The sequence below is a fragment of the Ambystoma mexicanum genome, chromosome 3q, assembly GCF_040938575.1.
Source record: "Ambystoma mexicanum isolate Mex_15411 chromosome 3q, UKY_AmexF1_1, whole genome shotgun sequence".
Lineage (NCBI taxonomy): Eukaryota > Metazoa > Chordata > Amphibia > Caudata > Ambystomatidae > Ambystoma > Ambystoma mexicanum.
Window position 1 is genome coordinate 1,175,004,699 of NC_090926.1, and position 19,136 is coordinate 1,175,023,834.

Consider the following 19,136-nt stretch of genomic DNA (forward strand, 5'->3'; position numbering starts at 1 on the left):
TGAAGAAAGGGAAGATTCTGACCAAGAAAGGCCTTTTGGGCTGCAGAGGACCACATTACCTGAACCAGAGACTTTTGCCTCTTTGAAAGACCTTCAGGATGCATTACAGGAGGCAAGTGGCCTAGACACTTCCCCAGAAGTGGAATTTGTCAAACTAGACCCAGGGGAACATGCTGATACCCCTTATAGAACCCTAATGTCTAGAATTATGGAGGTTATGGGTTGGTCTGCGCCTTCACCTGTTTTTCAACAGGATGACCTCACAGATATTCTGGATAAAGGTCCACAGGAGGATCCTGTGGTTCCCTTTCATTCTGCTTTGCAAAGAAAGATTTTAACTAACTGGGAAACTCCTGATGTTGTCCCTGCGGTTAACAAGAAGTTGTCGGCGAAATATAGGGTATCTGCTGCTGACCCTGAATACCTATCTAAGCACCCTACTCCAGAGAGTCTTGTGGTCCAGGCTGCAACTTCATCAGGCAGTACTTCTGCTTACCCCACTGCACCTCAGGATAGGGATGATAAAAAATATGATGCCATGGCTAAGAAAGTCTTCTCAGCCTGTAGCATGGCTTTAAAATCTATTAATGCAACTTGTACGCTCGCTAGGTTCAGCCACACTCTTTGGGAGTGTGCTTCATCGGCGGCTGACTGCATACCGGAAAGGAGAAGACAGGGACGCATTTTTAAATATCATCAGAGATGGTAAAGATGCATGTGTGAGTCCCTTCAAACTGGCATTGATTCTGCTGACAGTATCAGCAAGGCCATGGCGGCAAGTACCACAATCCGCAGGCATGCGTGGTTGAGAAAGTCCGGCTTTGCTTCTGACGTACAGGCCAGACTTTTAAATATGCCCTTTGACGGCTCTTCCCTATTTGGTAAAAAGGCGGATGACAGTTTGGAAAAACTACAAACATCTAAAGCAGCAGCTAAGTAACTAGGAGCGGCAATCCGACAAACTAATTTTCGTCCCTCAGGATCCTCTTGGAGAGGAAGGTCCTTTCGCTATTATTCCTCATATGGAAGAGGCAGAGGACGGCCGACTCAAAGAGGCCAAGGAAAATTTACCCGTGGTGGACGGGGTAAAGGAAAGAAAGCCGCAGGAGCAGGAGCCGCTTTACCTTCGGCAACTGCATCAGCCGCTCCCAAACCACTCTGAGGTCTCCCATCACAAGACACCTGTAGAGGGCATGTTAACTCACCATCTGACGGAATGGCAGGCTATTACGTCAGATGCTTGGGCATTGGAGACAGTTGCCCAAGGTTACTGCCTGCCTTTTCTACGCATCCCTCAGAGACATCTACCGGGGAACAGCTCTCTGAAAGTGCCGGATCCGCTCCTCTTGCAGGAAGTTGTAGACCCGCTAGAGAAAGGTGCCATAGAACCGGTACCTGTAGCGGACAGGAACAAGGGCTGGTACTCCCCCTACTTTCTCATACCAAAGAAAGACGGAGGACTGAGACCCATCCTGGATTTACGAGAATTGAACAAGTTCCTCAGGACGGACAAGTTCAAGATGGTAACTCTCTCTCAGATCCTTCAGGCCCTCCAGATTCAGGACTGGTTGGTATCTCTGGACCTTCAGGATGCTTATTTCCATGTGCCAATCCATCCCAAGCACAGGAAGTACCTGAGGTTCACAATTGGCAACTCTCATTATCAATTTCGAGTTCTGCCATTTGGGCTGACCTCCGCCCGAGGGTCTTCACCAAGCTAATGTCGGTTGTGGCTGCAAGTCTAAGGAGGGAAGGGATTCACGTCTACCCCTACCTGGACGATTGGTTGATCAGAGCACTTTCTTCGGAACAAGCTCGGATCCAACTAGATTGTCTGCCATTCCCTTCACAGGCTGGGCTTCTCCCTCAATTTAAAGAAGTCACAGATGATACCATCACAGAGACTCCAGTTCATTGGAGCAGTCCTGGACACGTCCCTGGTAAAAGCCTCGCCACCAGAGGTGAGGGCTCAAGATATTCTGCAGATGGTCACCAGATTTCAAAATGCCCAACGTCTCCCAGCCTACGACCTTTTGAGGTTGCTAGGCCTCATGGCATCCTGCATATTCCTTGGGCCAGAGGCTAGCCTGAGAATGAGATCCCTTCAGTGGGCACTGAGGACTCAGTGGTCACAATTCTCAGGGAGGATGACAGATCTCTTCCGGACAAGGTAGCCCACGACCTTCAATGGTGGGCCTCTCCAGAGAACATCTTGAAAGAACTGTTTTGGCAACCATGGCCAGAGATAACAGTAGTCACAGACGCCTCACTCACGGGGTGGGTAGCCCATGCCAACGACTTGGCCATCAGCGGTCGTTGGTCTCCATCGGAGTCCAGACTACACATCAACCTGTTGGAGCTGAGAGCCATCAGACTGGCACTGAAGGCTTTTCTGCCGTCTGTACGGGGGAGAAACGTCCTGATAATGACGGACAATACAGTGGCCATGCACTACCTCAACAAAAGAGGAGGCGTAGGGTCACTGCCACTGTGCAGAGAGGCGATGCAGCTCTGGTTTTGGGCAATTCAGGAAGGAATCTCTCTTTCGGCAATTCACCTAGCCGGAGAGAAGAACTTGACAGCGGACGCTCTGAGCAGGCAGAACACAGTCTCCCAGGAATGGGAGATAGCTCAGGAAGTCCTTCAAGAGATCTTCGCCCTTTGGGGACCCCTCAAGTGGATCTGTTCGCCACCAGTATCAACAGGAAGTGCGACAGATTTTGCTCAAGGGAATTTCCCCCGAGAGGAGCTCTAGGAGACGCGTTCGTAGTGGACTGGGAGGTCCCACTTCTGTACGCGTTTCCTCCGGTCCCTGTCTTTCCTCAAATGATCAGGAGGTTGAGAAGGTTTCGGAAGACCATGATCCTAATTGCCCCAGATTGGGCCAGGAGAACGTGGTACCCGGACCTTCTGGACATGTCCATCTGTCCTCCCATTCGTCTACCGTACAGAGAGGATCTTCTCTCGCAGAAGGGAGGTCAGGTTCTCCATCCAGCCATCAAGACCCTCAACCTTCACGGTTGGTATCTGAAAGGTTGAGGTACAAGGATTGGGACCTTCCAGATGACGTCATGGAGGTGTTGCTTTCGGCCAGAAGACCGGCAACTAAGACTCTATACCGCTGCCGTTGGAATACATTTTGCAGCTGGTGCAGAGAAAAGAATATCGAACCCTTTTCATGTGGTACACCTGCGGTGTTATCCTTCTTACTTTATTTGGCAAATTCGGGCCTTCAAATTGGCATACAAGGGCTATCTCGCAGCGCTATCGATCTTTAAGCGCACTGCAGAGGAGCCGTCGTATTTCAAAATTCCATTGGTAATACAATACCTGAAAGGTCTAACTAATGTTTACCCTCCAAGACCATTCCAAGTTCCCTTATGGGACTTAAATCTAGTTTTAAACTTCCTAAAGGGTGCTCCTTTTGAACCACTCCACTCTTGCTCATTGAAGTTTCTCACCCTCAAAACTGTTTTATTGGTAGCATTAACTTCTGCTAGAAGGGTTAGCAAGATACAAACCCTGTCTTGTAAACCTCCTCATACAACTTTTCACAAGGACAAAGTAGTGCTACAGGTGAAGCCTAACTTCCTCCCAAAGGTAGTTTCGGAATTTCACATTACTCAGAAGATTACTCTACCTTCATTCTATCCTCCTCCCCATCCGGGGAAAGAGGAAGAGAGACTACACAGGCTGGACCCTAAGCGAGCCTTGAGTTTTTATATCGGTAGACTTGCTAAAATTAGACAAGCAGACCAACTCTTTGTAGGTTACGCAGGACATAAGTTAGGATTACCAATAACCAAACAAACCATCTCCAGATGGATTATTTTAGCCATTCTGGAATGCTACAAACTGGCAGGGAAAGAGCCCCCTCAAAATCTAAGGGCTCATTCGACCAGGGGTATCGCAGCATCCTCAGCTCTTCAAAGAGGGGTACCAATTAGAGACATATGTGCGGCTGCCACATGGTCGTCCGCACATACCTTTACCAAATTTTATAGTCTGGATTCCTCCTCTAGTCAAGAGACTAGATTTGGCAAAGCTGTATTACACTCTGTTCATTCTTAAAGGGTAATATGGCATCTCTATGGCATCTCTTACTCCCGCCTCCAGTCACATACCACTGGTATGGGAGTCTATCATAGATAAGGAATACGTCGGAGGACACAATCCCTTCGAAGAACAAGTTACTTCTTACCTTGTAACGTTCTTTCGATGGGATGTTCCTCCGACGTATTCCTTATCGCCCCTCCCATCCATCCGCGCAGTAACATTTCCCTTGTGGTTGCAGTTTACGCTCCTTCAAGGGTAGTAACCATTCATACAATAACTACTTTACAAAATGGAACTGAGCAACGGTCGCTGCCCGTGGCCATTTATAGGCATGATGACGTCGGCGTCGATACAGTGGCCGTCGAGGAACACCTACTCGACGGACGTCGACGCACAGCGCCCTCTACTGGGAACATTTTTACTGAGGCCAGCAAGCTGGAGATGCAAATATCATAGATAAGGAATACGTCGGAGGAACATCCCATCGAAATAACGTTACAAGGTAAGAAGTAACTTGTTCTTTCCTTCCGCCCGCCCCCGCCACAGGCGAGCCTCCAGGCTGCCACCCTAAAGCACAGCTTGCCATCCTGACGCAATACTAGTCATCCAGGATGACAACAGAATCACCATACCTATTAAGAGACCCCATAAAACCGCATAAAACCGCTAAAAACACTGCTACCAGATATCGCCAACTATGCCTGCATCACAAACATACAAACAGATACATATATGGACTATGCCAATAGAGCCGTCCCAACCATACCAAGATATATGGATCCTGCAACAACTTGAAGATGCTGGCCAGCCATCTCCAAGACCACCAACAAAACATGGGGTTGACCTAACTACTTATCTCAATGACAGCACTAACAAGTCCCATAAACAAACCCTGACCAGATAACAATAGCCAGGATTAACACATAACACTTAAAGATAACAAATCACCATGCGACTTCATCTTGAACAGCATTCTTAACTTGAACATAGCATCAACTAGAGGGCGTCCCCTACCAGCAACACACTTCATCCAACTTAACAAGCTGTCCCTTAAGATAAGAATCGGCTTCTCCAAAGAGTGCACTACTTCCAAAACAAAGGACACTAAACTTACCACTCCCATTCACCTTAGTGCAACTCTCTCTGCCACTCACTAAAATTCCTGACAAGGGCGCTACCCCCCAGAATTCACTTTGCCCACAAATAAACTAAGAGGTGCTACCTCACAATAGTTAATTAATCAAAACATTACCTCCATAACCTAATAGTGCATACCACACTATAACCTAAACACAAAAGGAGAACACGACTGTGACCTTGAACAGAGGTGCCACCTCCGTAATCTCAGTAGTCTATATTTAAAACGAAAGTCACCACACTTCATTCTCTCCTTGACTTCCATACTTGTTAACTCCAAGAATAAACATGTAACATTTTTCTTCGTCATCATTTACAATTTAAAACTCTAAGATTTATACTTGGCACATGCAATGGTCCTTCACATCAACGATAAGATGGTCACCTATGCCTAAAAGTCCATGTTGTCTATTGAACAACCATAACACCTAATAATTCCTCAAAACGTTACGGTAATGCAATAAGGCACATATGTTATAGACCTACACTCTAAAACATATGCTATATTTTAGATAACATTCAAACCTATAAGATTGAAGACTTTTACTTATAGTCCATATACCTAAACATCCTCAAAAGGTTAAACTAGCTCAATCATACTAAAATGTGCACCTCATTGCATGGGTACTTCGCATTGCATTAATCTGCACAATATTGCCCTTTTTTTTAAACTCAAAGATCCATCTACCTGCAAATTCTCAAAATGTTAAATCCCTGACGCACTGCATATTTACTACATACCGGTCACAGCTCAAGTCAACCCTAACACCATCAAGTTAATTTCTTAACTTTAGATCTTCGATTTACTTAATGATCACGACACATTTGACCAAACTATACTTCATTCATGTAGTGAAGAACGGGTTACACACACACAACATGCGTTACATTAATATAACACACACTCATACAAAATGAATTTTACATCACATGTGCCCACTTTCACATTACACACTAAATAATTCATTTTAGAATAAAATACATTTGTATGGTAATTCACATCATATTAAACCACAGTGTTTAGGGGCAGTACATCACCTCAATTAGCTATCTCACAAATGAAACACATTAGAGCATTAGCAGAACATGCTATGCTTTATACTTATCAAATGTTGGCCGCTATCTAACGCCTCTAGTAGACGGAGCGGCATCGTTACATCCTAACTGCAGCATGCTTTTACCCACGTTGGCTGCCACAATAACATAGAACGGAGCGGCATAGGATGGAGCGGCATCCCATAACACGATCTGCTGCACTTCAACCAACTGTTGACCGCCATCACACGCCTCATAATGGGCGGAGCGGGATAGCTGCATCCCATGCACTGCCGTCCTCCTCATGGGCTTGGGACGGGTGGCATCGGCTTCCGTACACAGTCTTTTTTTTTAAATGACGCGGACACGTGATAAGTCCACGCTGCGTCAATCCTGTATGGTCCTTTACTCAAGTGTTACCCGCCTTTAATGGCTCCTCTCATATTGCATCCGCAGTTGCTTCGCCGAACACTGGGGAAATCGCATTCTACTGCTTCGCCAAACTCCCCGTGTCAGTTGCTCGACGTCATCACTCCCAACTAAGACACAGGGCACTTCAGAGCTCCTATGCCGAACATTGTTCGAACGGTCACTTCCTGGAATTACCGTTACAGCCGCGACTCATTCACAGTAAAAGCGACCAATCTATGTTTCAATATGTTTGAAGGCGGCACATACAGTCCATTTCTGCGACCGCAGGGACCAAACAACTACTCCACTCATGTGGCATATGCTTATCTTGCAGAGCATAAGTCAGGAGCCCAGTCACAGCATCAAATACCCTTAACCAGATGCCAAGTGACCGTTTGCCCTGGGACCCAGCCCACCCGACCTCCTTGGGGCTGGTAATTCCATCTGCAATGTTTCACAGGGCTGATGATTGGTGCACTGTCATGGTCCATATAACCCCCCTCCTTTATCCCCCTGGGTGATGGGTTTTCTTACTTGGGGGCGGTGTCTTTTTCTTCACTTCTGGTCCTGAAGTCCACTGCACCCTCCCCCCCCCCCGCCCCCCCCGCAGCAGTCCTCTTAAGCCTCTCTTTGTCACTTTGACTTCTCTTTTTCATCTTGCTGTGCAGCCAGGCTGTATTTTCCAGAGATCCTTGTCGCCAATGTTATATCAGAGCAATGTCCCCACCTGCTTTAGTTGCTTCTCAATAAGTTTACTTCCAGTTCTTAAGTTACAAGTTACATGACTAAGACATCAGGTATAAGACAGAGATCACCGGCACCCATCACCCAGGGAGGGAGGGAGCAACTGAACGGTTACACAACACTCAACACAGCATTCTCACACTCCTACATCAACATTCCAGTTGACACTGGCATGACATCACTAAGCACATGGCCAGCTTCAGCAGACTAAGACAAGCACATCATAACAGGAAAGTCTTGAGGAACTTCCGGAATTTGCGGAGATCTGCCTCAAGGCTGAGAGGAAGGGGGAAGCTGTTCTAGAGGAGGGAGCCAGCCGAGGAAAGAGATCGGCCACCAGCTTGCTGTTTAGAGAAGCGCTTGACATGCAGTGAGTTGGCGCTAGAGGAGCTAGAATATGCATCTGGAGGAAGCATATTTGGTGAGAGTCAGTTGTAGATTGAGTGGTCTCCGGCCCCAGACAGCCTTATGGATGATGCAGAGGGATTTGAATTTGATCCTTGCAGCAACCGCGAGCCAGTGGGGAGATTGTAGGGCTGGAGAGATGCGGTCACTGGGCTTGTCGCTAAGGGTAAGTCTTGCAGCCCTATTCTGGATAATCGGGAGGGGGCGTAGAGAGGAAAAGGGTAGATTAATCAAGAGGATGTTGCAGTAGTCCAGCCTAGAGAGTACCAGAGCTCTAGAGACCTTGAGCTTCTAGGGGAAAGTGCAGAAAGGAAGGGTTCCTTTGAGGAGGTGGAGTTGAAAGTGGGCCTTCTTGGTAAGGTCCTGGATGTGAAGGAGGAAAGAAAGCGAGGAGTCGAAGACAACTTCAAGATTTCTGGCTTCAGACGATGGAGAAGGGGGAGAGCCCATAGACGGTGGCCAGAGTGAAGGGAAGAAAGAGGGAGCATGAGTCCCAGTGGGAAGGATCTCTGTCTTACTGGCGTTGAGGCAGAGATCATTGGAGGCACAGCAGCACTGGATGGCAGATGGTCAGGAATGATGGATGAAGTAAGGAGAGGATCAGAGGTAAGTTTGAAGAAGAGTTGTCTCATCTGCATAACACTGGAAATAATTGGAGAAAGTGGAACTTAGGTTTGCAAGTAGAGCAAGATGGATGTTAAAGAGCCAGGGAGAAACGTTGGAACCCTGGGGAATGCAACAGTTGGAGATAGAGGTGGGAGAGAGGAGGGACAGTCAGTGAGGCAGGAGGTTGGCTAGTCCAGTGCCCGCTCTGCGATACCAAAGGTATCGTGGAGCCGTTTATGATGATGAGTGGTTGACTATCAATGCAGAGGAGAGATCAAGTAGAATGAGAACAGCTGGAGAGTTAGAGTCAAGAGATGCAAGCAGTTATTCACAGGTGTTCAGGAGTGCAGTTTCCGTGCCTCTGGATGCACGTAATCCAGATTGATGTTCATTTAGGCAACCGACAAGCTCAGTATGCTGGGTAAGTTGGGGGAAGACCAGCTTCTCCTGCAGAGGGTCTGGCATGGATTCACATGCTCATGAATATTCCCCGTTGTCATGCTGGGAATCCTTGGTTCGAGAAAAAACTGTGTATTTCGTTTCTGAACTGTCTTTCTCCTATAAACCAATCACTGAGCTCTGGATCATACTGCCCCCAGCCAATGACTGCCCTCTACCTAAGCCCCTGCCCAGGCAGCCATCTTCAGATTTTTACCGCACTTTTAAGTGTTGGGAGTCCTTGTGTTTCGCTCTTCAAGCTTTTCTGCGTTTTTTAACTTTTTGGATATCAAAACTCTATTTTCGGTCAATGAAGCCTGTGTGCTCTTATCGATTATACATCCGTTAACAGGGATCCGTTTTTCGGCATCTTTCACGCCCCTCAAGGGCAGAAAACATTGAGTGTTCTTCTTGGAAGCTTCCAGAAGTTCTTCAGGACTACACTGCAACTGCGCGGATCATGTCAGATGAGAAGGACGTCGCTTCCCTCTTCAAGCTTTGCTCTGGCCGCGGTTTGTGGAATGTGTTCACGGAGGACAAGCATTCCCAGTGTCTGTATTGCCTACACCCGACGCCTAAGGAGGAAGATGGTGAGATCTGCCGTGCCTTCCCCAAGCGCACAATGAAGGATTGGCACGTCCGGTTGAAGACGTGGCTCAAGGCCAGGGCCTCTACCCCGGGTGGTTTCAGGGGCATGCCTCTTCTGGGTCCAGCCTACCAGAGCGGGCGTCTAAGTCCTTTGAGGGCGCTCCATCCGTGGGGGCCCAACACAAAGCAGAGTACCATTAGCCCGCTTCCATCAGGGTCATCGCTGCTGCGGGTCCCGCGACGGTCAGGGCGCGTTCATCATCTCCGTCGGCATCGATCTCCAGCCACCGCTCCAGCTCTTCGTCCAAGAGGAAGTCAGCTACTGCAGGGAATCTGCGGGAGACGCAGACGAAGGCCAAAGAGAAGGCCAAGCAGGACAGGATGTCCGAGCTGCCCGTGAAGGAAAAGGCCAAGCAGGACAAGGTGTCCGACCTGGCCGTGAAGGAGAAGGCCAAGCAGGACAAGAGGTCTGACCCAGCCCTGAAGGAGAAGGCCAGGCAGGAGGAGGGATCCGGCCTGCCGATGACGGCCCAGGTGCACCAGGCCAAGTTGTCCTCCATTGAGTTGGTGGTGGCCTCCCTCTTGAAGGCATTAATGACTGACACGGGCCAGGGTACCCTGATGATGGGCAGAGTGGCTCTTTCACACAGGATAGAGGCTTCGGCCAAGCCGGTTGAGCAGACTCCGGAGAAGAGGATGCCAGACCTCAGCCTGAGACAAACTCCTCAGGACCCGAACTCCAAGGACCGGACATTTCATCATTCAGGGTGATGACGACGAGGGAAACATCTAGACGACGCCTGCCGGAGGCGAGGACGACTACAGTGACACCGACCAGGCCCCAGCGACCCCCTCCCCCCCAGTGCCTCAGAGAGACCTTTCTCACGACATCCTCTCGACCCTCCACACGCTGGTGTCGGAGATCCAGAGGAGGATACCGGCAGTGCCCCCAGTGGTGCCACTGCCACTGACCCCGTTGACACCAGGGGGACCTCCGGCAAAGAAGAGGAGGAGACATCCTACACCTCCATTCCGGCTGCTGCACTCGCCCCCAGGGGACGGAGTCGGACACAGCAACGACGGGCACTGATGATGATGACGACGGCGGGAGACAGCCGAGAGCTTCTCCACCAGATGAAGTGGATCTTTCCACTCCATGATCAGAGCTTTTCCAGCTCATACCGGAGGAGAACGAGGGTGTCTTGTATCAGAACCTGGCGGCCAAGAGGAAGACCATTCTTTTGGTTCTCTTCCTGTGGCGGCTAGCGCTGCTGAGGAACCCTGCCTCAGCCCCGGCGAAGAGAGATGGACTTGAAAAAAAATATAGGGTGCCGGACGTCGTCTTCATCCCCGAACAACGAGGGGAAGAAATTGGATTCCATGGGTAGAAAGGCCATCTACTCGGCAGCGACAACTGTCAAAGCTCCCAATGCCTTGGCGATCGTGGCCAGATACGACAGAGAACTTTGGTATAAGATTGCGCCTCTCTTGGATTTCTTCCCCGATGACAAACAGGTGGAGGCTTTGGAGATCCTCCAGGAAGGCAAGGTGGCACCTGACCACACCATAACGGTGGCCCTGGACATCGCGGACACAGGTTTCCGCCAGATGGGAATCAGGGTTTGCCTTCACCGTCGTGGCTGGCTCAAGGCCACCAACTTTCGAGAAGAGGTTTAGATGCGGGTCTTGGACATGCCGCGGAGAGACAAATCTGTTCAGGAAGGCCGTCGATGAATTCATCCAGGCCATCAAGACTGACACAGAGTTGGCACGTGCCCTGGGCACTCTGCAGCAACGACGACCGTCCTTTTGTTCCTCAGGAGGGAAGTCTAACAGGTCTTCGAGGGGATTTGGCGGGGTCTCATCCTCTTACCGCCAACCCTCCCATTCCTTGAGCCAGGAAGCTAACGGGTTGCTCCAAGGCTTTCTGAGGGGGACGCCGTCATTGTCAAGGACATAGGGGCGGCACGTCGACCTCCAAGCAAGATTGATCCTGCCAGGATGTCTGTCCCCTACCCATGCACCCTGGTGGGAGGCAGGCTGGAGAACGTCATCGGCGTATAGAAGACCATCTCCACCGATCGTTGGGTCCTGGATGCTCTCGCCCATGGACCCACCATAGAATTTCAACAAAAGTGCTCTGGAATACTACTAGTGGCCCGGCAGGAGCAACCCGTCCCTCTGCTGCTGCTGAATGTCCAGGCCATGTTAAGAAAAGGGGTGATGGAGCTGGTCCCACAGCGACTCTGGGGCTCCTGAGTTTACACCAGATACTTTCTCGTAAGAAAGAAGACCGGGGGCTGGTGGTCCATTCTTGACCTACGACGACTGTACATAAAGTCCAGTTCAGGATGGTCACACGGCAGCACGTGCTTGGCCAGCTGGAAGAGGGAGACTTTCTTTCATTGTTGGACCTAGAGGACGTGTACTTCAACGTCCCCATACTAGAAAAGCATTGCAAGTTCCTGCGCTTCGTAATCCAAGGGAAGCATTACCAGTTCAAGGCCCTTCCCTTCTGACTGAAGTCGGTGCCCAGGTTCTTCAAGTGCCTGGCGCCGGCCCATCTGCGACTACAGGGGATTCACTTGTACCCATACCTGGATGACTGGCTCATCCGAGCCAAGTCAAAGGACATCGCCGTCTATCACATGGCAAGGACCGTCCAGCTGCTGGCAGAGCTGGGGTTCTCGGTGAATTATGCAAAGTCCTGCTTGACTCCGTCGCAGGACGCTCTTTTTCCTGGGTGCCAGGCTCAACACGGTGTCCTGCCTGGCGGCTCTGTTGGAGAAGAGGATAGAGGCCATCTTGGGCAAGGTGCAACGGCTGTTAGCACTGAAGATCACCACGGTGAGAACCATCAAGTCGATGCTCGGCATGATGTCATCATGCATATACCTGATTCGGCTCTGCGGGTTGCGGATGCGTCCACTCCAGGAGTTCCTCATTGCCTGTTTGGTCCAGGTGTCCGGAGGCTTCCAGGACAGGATTGCGCTCTACGAGGAGTTCTGTCGGGCGATAACATGGTGGGGCATGCGCTCCAACATCACTGGAGACACGGACTTCCAGAGCCCCCCCCCGTACCAGGAGATGGTCACAACGGATGCTTCTCTGGAAGGATGGGGAGCCCACACAGGACGTCTTCACGCCAGAGGCTCCACACATCAATGTACTGGAACGAAGGGCAGTGTTTTGAGCCCTCAAATCGTTCCTTCTGTCCCTCAAGGACAAGGTGGTGAGGGGCTGCACGGACAATACCACCACAATTTTTTACATCCGGAAGCAGGGGGGCACCAGATCCCCGGCACTCTCCAAAGAGGCGCAGGACATTTGGCACTTTGCCGTTGCCCAGGGGATGTTCTTCATTCTACTTCACCTGGCAGGAGCAAAGAACATCATCGCCGACTGTCAGCAGGGAGCTGCGCTCTTACAACAAGTGTAAGTTTCGGCAGGATCAAGTGGACAACCTTTTTCTTCAAGGTCCTCAAATCGATCTGTTTGCGACAGCGACAAACACCCAGTGCCAGAGGTTCGCCAGCAGGTTCCTCCAGCCGGAGAGCATGGGGGACGCATTCTCCTTCCCTTGGGATGGCCTGTTTTTGTATGCATTCCCTCCGTTTCCGCTGCTACTTTGTGTCATCAGTCAACTCAGACTGTACCGGTGCAGGATGATCCTCGTCGCCCCAGCATGGCCGAGGCATATCTGGTACCCGGACCTTCTCAGCCTGTCAATGTCCCCGCAATTCAAGCTGCTAGTGGTCGCGGAACTCCTCGCCAGGGAAGGAGGCGCGATTCTGCACCACGACCCAGGGTCACTGAACCTGAAGGCCTGGCTCCTGCAGCATTAGACTTCTGTGGTTATGCTCTTCCGGCATACTTCAGGTAGGTGCTCGCCAAGGCCAGGGCATCGTCGACTTTGAAATGCTATGGACACAAATGGAAGTGTTTTGCGATCTTTTGCCGATCGCAGAAGATCAAACCTCTAAGGGTCACGGCCCCTCAAGTACTTCCGTATCTAATGTCGTTGGCTAAATCGGGGCTCGCTCACGCTTCCATCCAAAGTATATTTGGAGGCTATCTCCCGCTATACCAGGTCCGGTCTTCTCCGTGGTCGCATCGTCTTGTCAAGGAATTCATCAAAGGGCTGTTCCGCTCGTTCCGGGATGGGAACTCAACGTGGTGCTCAGTAGGCTCATGGGAACTCCATTCAAACCTATGCATTCAGCTCTGCTAAAGTTTCTGTCGTGGATGACCGCTTTCCCCGTGGCCATCACCTCTGCAAGACTGGTGGGTGAGATTCAGGCTCTGTCCTGCAAGCAACCTTACTTGACTTTCCTCGAGATGAGGCTGGTGCTTCAGACGCACCCCTCATTTATGCCTATGGTTCTGTCGGGATTTCATCTCCACGAGCCCTTGGTGTTACCTGTGTTTTTTCTGACGCCTTTGTCGCCCGCTGAGAGGACCTTGCACTCACTGGATGTGGCTTGAGTGCTGAATGTGGCTCACACAAAGTGTTTCCTGAAAACTTCTCTGCTTTTTGTGAACTTTAGTCCTGTGAACCATGGGAAGGCCCTGTCCAAGATTCCATTTTCAGGTGGCTCGCTGGCTGTATCACTCATTGTCACCGGTTGGCAAACTGACTGCTGCCTGACAGTCCGAGAGCCCATTCTAGCAGAGCGATCGCTGCTACGACGTAATTCTTGTCTGGTGTGCCGCTGCTGGACATTTGCAGGGATGCTACGTGGAGGTTGACGCACACCTTCACAAAATTCTACTGCATCGAGAAGGATTCTTGGGAGGAGTCCAGAGTCGGCCAAGCAGTGCTGCGCAACCTGTTCGCTTGAAGGTGAGCCTGGTGTGAAGATAGAGTAATTGCTTCTATTGAGCCTTGCCACCTCCGGTGGTTGTGCATGTATGACTGCTATGTATTCTTTATTCAGTAGCATGTGAATCCATGCCAGACCCCATGCTGGAGAAAGAAAAAGTTACTTACCTGTAATTTGTTCTCCAGCATGTCTGGCATGGATTTACATGCAAACCCTCCCGCCTATCCCTCTGCGGCTCTTCTCTTGGTCCTATTACCACTTTACGTGCTACCAAATCTGAAGATGACTGCCTGGGGAGGGGTTTACTGAACCAGTTACTGAAACTGTTTTTTCTTTTACCGAGGATTCCCAGCCTGACTGGGAATATTCATGAGCCTGTTAATCCATGCCAGACCCATGCTGGAGAACAACAGTTACAGGTAAGTTACTTGTTCCTTCTCAAGGGGGTGATGGAGATTGGGCGGTAGTTAGCTGGACATGAGGCATCAGCAGAAGGTTTATTCAGGAAGGGGCACAGGAGGGAGTGCTTGAGGGAAGAGGGGAAAGACCCAGTGGTAAGGCAGTGATTGCAGAAGTCCGTGAGTGCAGGAGTAAGAGCTAATATTGTCCTTAATGGTTCTGGACGAACAGGGGAGACCTCTTTGGAAGAGACCTTCATAGAGCAGACAACTCTAGTGAAAAGGAGGAGAGGGTGGATGAGGGAGGAGGAGAGGCCAAGGGTGCCAGGGGTATGGGGGTGGGGAGGAAAGGAAGAGAAAGAACTCAGGATGTCTTGAGTTTTAGTGGTGAAGTGGGTGGCTAGTGCATTGCAGCGGGCCTGTGAAGGAAGAGGCGAGGTAGAGACTGCAGATGGATTGGCTAGGTCCTTGCAGATTTTAAAGAGTTCAGCCATGTTAGTAGCTCCAGAGTCCCGGGCCTGGATGTGAGCCCTCTTCTTGGAGCGAATAGAAAGATGATATTGCCTTTGGAGAAGACGACAGGACAATTTATCAGAGGATGAGCCCGAGTTCTGCCACTTCAGTTTAGCAGCTCAGCACTTGCGTTTCAGGGCTGCTAGATCAGTCATGGCAATTGTTATAGAGGTATTTTTCAGGCAGATCCTCTATATGTTAAGAACTATTGTGGCTTTTATGCCCTACTACGAAAGCTATGGGTTGTTAAAGGCCATGTCTGCCCCAACTCGTAGCGCATGAAAGCCATTTGCACCCCTGGGTTCGTCCAGGGTGCAAATGGCTTTTGGAATTTTTCATCAGGAGATCCGCACTGCTAGCGTAACTGATCTCCCGATTAAACATTAAATAGAGAAAAAATAAGATGGCTGCCACCATATGGAAAATGGATTGAGTCTTTTCCATGTCTATGGCGGCAGCCAAACTGGAGGAGCGCTGGGCAGGAGCGCCCATCTCCAGTCCTGCAGGTAAGTGGAGGGGGCGGGGAGGCAACAGGGAGAGACTTATGCTGTTGCTGGGCAGATTCTGGAAGGATTGCGGGCCACTATTGTACAGCCACCTCCTGAGTTGGAATGTTTCAAAGTGCCTTATTGGACGGCAGGTGTAATACCCAGCTTGATTTCTGGATTTAAAGAGGAGACATGGACCCATAAAAATAGCCTACCCCTGGAACCTAAAGAAATCCGAAGCAGATGACTGATTGACGCTGGAGCAGTGCTACAGGAAACTGCTTTTGCTCAGCCGACTTCTGTGTTTCAGACGTCAACCTTCTGCTTGACAGGGGTGACCTTTGCAAGATGCCTCCCTTTCTTTGACTGCTGTGCCTAACCAGTTAAATGTACTGCTTGACGCGCATTGCCATTCCCAGGCCCAAGGAGCTTGCAAGTCTTGATCCACAGGCATCACCTATAATCTGCTTTGCTCTGCTGCAATTCTACAGAGCCTGGCGGCTGTAATCTTCCTGGGCATCCTGTGTGCACTGATGCAAAGCTGGAAGGAAGCCTGATGTGCCACCCTTAACCAGAAGAGGACCCTGCCACGAGCCTGAAATCTTACTGCCGATTTTACCGGAGTCGGTGCAAGCAGTGCATTGGTCCAATCATGTGCAACGTTCTCTGGTTTGTCGTTTGACAAATCCAGCATTACTCCCTGCCAGTCTGAGGTCTCCGGAGGAACCAAAAGAGACCGCTTGTGGACACCGTTAACACCCAACCCGAGAAACCACATTGTCTTCAGTGATGGTGAGACGAGGTTTCCGCCATGATTTACTCTTTTTAAGGTGAACCTACCTTTTGTGGGAGGTCCTAGGGGCTGATGGCTGAGATCATGGGCTGAGGTCTATTCTATCTCTTAACCTGCCGTATCTCCATTGGGCTCCACGTCCTGTTTTCCTTGGCGCAATCCGACGCTGACCCAGGTTGGTGGTGACTGGGCCAATAATTCTAGTCGATGTTTACCCAAGGCGTTGCGGCTGCTTCTCACAACACCTACCATTTGACTTAAGCCACTTAAGTCACATTCCAAATATTAGGTTTGGCTCTAATCTTGCTGCCTTCCTTTTCTAGGCTTCCCTGTGGGTTGCCTTTCCTACCACTCTTACCTGTGACTCTGAAGAACCTTCGGGTGACCTATGATTTCCTACGACTCTTACTATATAGGGACTGGTCCGAAGAATGTGGTTACCCTGTTTGAGCTGTCTTGTAAGTGTAAGGTGTGATGATTGACGGGATATCGTCACTTCTCCCCAGAGTTAGAGCCCTTCCCTGTGAGGCAAGGCGGGTGATCCCGCTACGGCACATTCCCCTTAGGGGTGGCAGCATGCAGGACCTCTCAGGGAGAGACTACCCTCTTGGGGACAAGGACTCCCATTCCGTCAAAGAACTCTCAAAGCCCCACAATGGGATAGTCCACAATATCATCAGGACTTCTGAGAACCATCCAACCCATGTCAGGGAAGAAGAGTCTGCAAAACATGAAGATTACCCATGGTTACAAGCCAACCATACTAGGACGAAGAAGATCGAGCGAGCAATAAAGAACGCTCCAGGAAGAGAGACAAAGGAGTTCACGTATATGTTGGGGAGGACCCAGCACTTTCCAATAAAAAGGAAGGAAAGACCAACATACAGTGTTAGTGGAGCCAGGGAGTTTGAAAGCTGTCGAGAAAGAAACAATGGGAGACTGGGAGGTCCTAAGTCGAGAGAACGCTGGCAACCGAGATGGGAAGGTGTCGCACAGAGGGCAGAAACCCAATCCCTGTATGCCTTGGTGGAATGGAATGGGGAGTTTGAACAAACAGTTGCATTGTGGTTGTTATAGACTTATAAAAAAAACCTACCTATCCATAACTGAAAGTGGTTTCCCTACCTCAAACCAAATTTCAGACAGTTGGGAAGTTTGTGTAGTCCAAATAAAAAGTTCCCTGTCCTAGTCCGTCCAAACTCCTCTTCTATCCCTACCACTTAAACACAAATCCTAATCTAAGAATTATTTCTACAACCCAGGAGAATGACTCCCTTCTTCTGGGTATGAGTCTTAAGGTGCAGCATTCTGAAGCTCAGGAAATGTTCGAAGGTCCACAAACAAAGTAGCAGTTCCAAAGTTCACTACCAAAAGAAGCAACGTTCCACAATTTTCAGATGGGGCTAGGAGAATTTATCTCTTTCCTTGCATGCTCCACAGTTCTCTGTAAGCCTCTTCAGGCTGTCTTATCTTGAACTTCTTGGACAAATCTTTTAGATCCCTTCCAAAACCTTCTTCCGCTCTCTACTTTCTTTAACTTGCCCACACGGGGACAATGAAGAGGCTGCCTGAGTTTGTCCTTGACTCTCCAGTTCCACACTCTTGTGGAATTGGCGGATCTATGTCATTACTGCGACTCCCAGAAGTCAGACAGCCTAAAATGCCTATTTATTATCATTTTTTAAAATGATATATATTAAGTTGATGTTTCCATAGGAAGAGCATTTTTTGGGCGGCTTATAACTTTGCTCCCTCTGGACGAATCCTCACCAAACTTTGCAGTATATGGCCCACTCTGATTTTTTTTGCAAAGTTTGGAGAGGTTTGGTCCAGAGGGGGGCAAAGTTATAGGGGGGTCCCAAAACGTGTGTTTTTTCCTATAGACATAATGGGGAAAAAACGTTGCGCATGCCTACAGCCCAAACCGCTGGACGGATTTACACCAATTTGCGCCAGGAGTGGGGACTTGGTCCCAAAAGCGTGCTTTTGCAAATTTGGTGTAAATCTGTCCAGTAGTTTTTTTAAAATGACCAAAACGTAAGGCAAAAAAATTAGTGATATCTCTGTTCGCTCCGCGGACGGACTTCCCGGTTCGCTCCGCAGACAGCGCCCCAATTGGCCGAGCAGCTTGCGTGATGTCCGCGGACATGCAACGTGTTCGCTGATTGGATGGCGTGGGGCGTGTCAGATTTTCTGTGGCGCCCGCCATCTTGCATTCGCCGTCGACCGCGGACAGAGCAGTGAAACTTGGATTAAAAATTGTATTTAGTGGAGTGTGTTGAGTGTTTGGGGAGGGTGGGGGAGTATGAGATAGGTTCAATGTTCTGTTTTTTTTATGTGCTAGACGCTTTTGTTGTGTTCGATTTGTCTGCGGACAACACCGCTGTTCTGAAATTTTGTAAATAAACTAAATGGTGGGTTGTTCAGAGGACAGAGTATGCGTCCGTTTTGTTCGCAAGCAAGCTCAAATTGAGTTAAGAACACTCGCGGTGTCCTTAAATGTTCGTACATAAACAAAATGGGGGTGTTCTGAGGACGCTGTCCGTATTGCACTCTGGCAAGTTGAATGTGTTCTAAGAACACTCGCGGTGTCCCGAAATGTTTCCAATTAAACAAAATGGGGGTGTTCTGAGAACGCTGTTCGTATTGTTCGTTGTCAGGTTGAAAGTGTTCTAAGAACCCTCCTCATGTCCGCTGATAG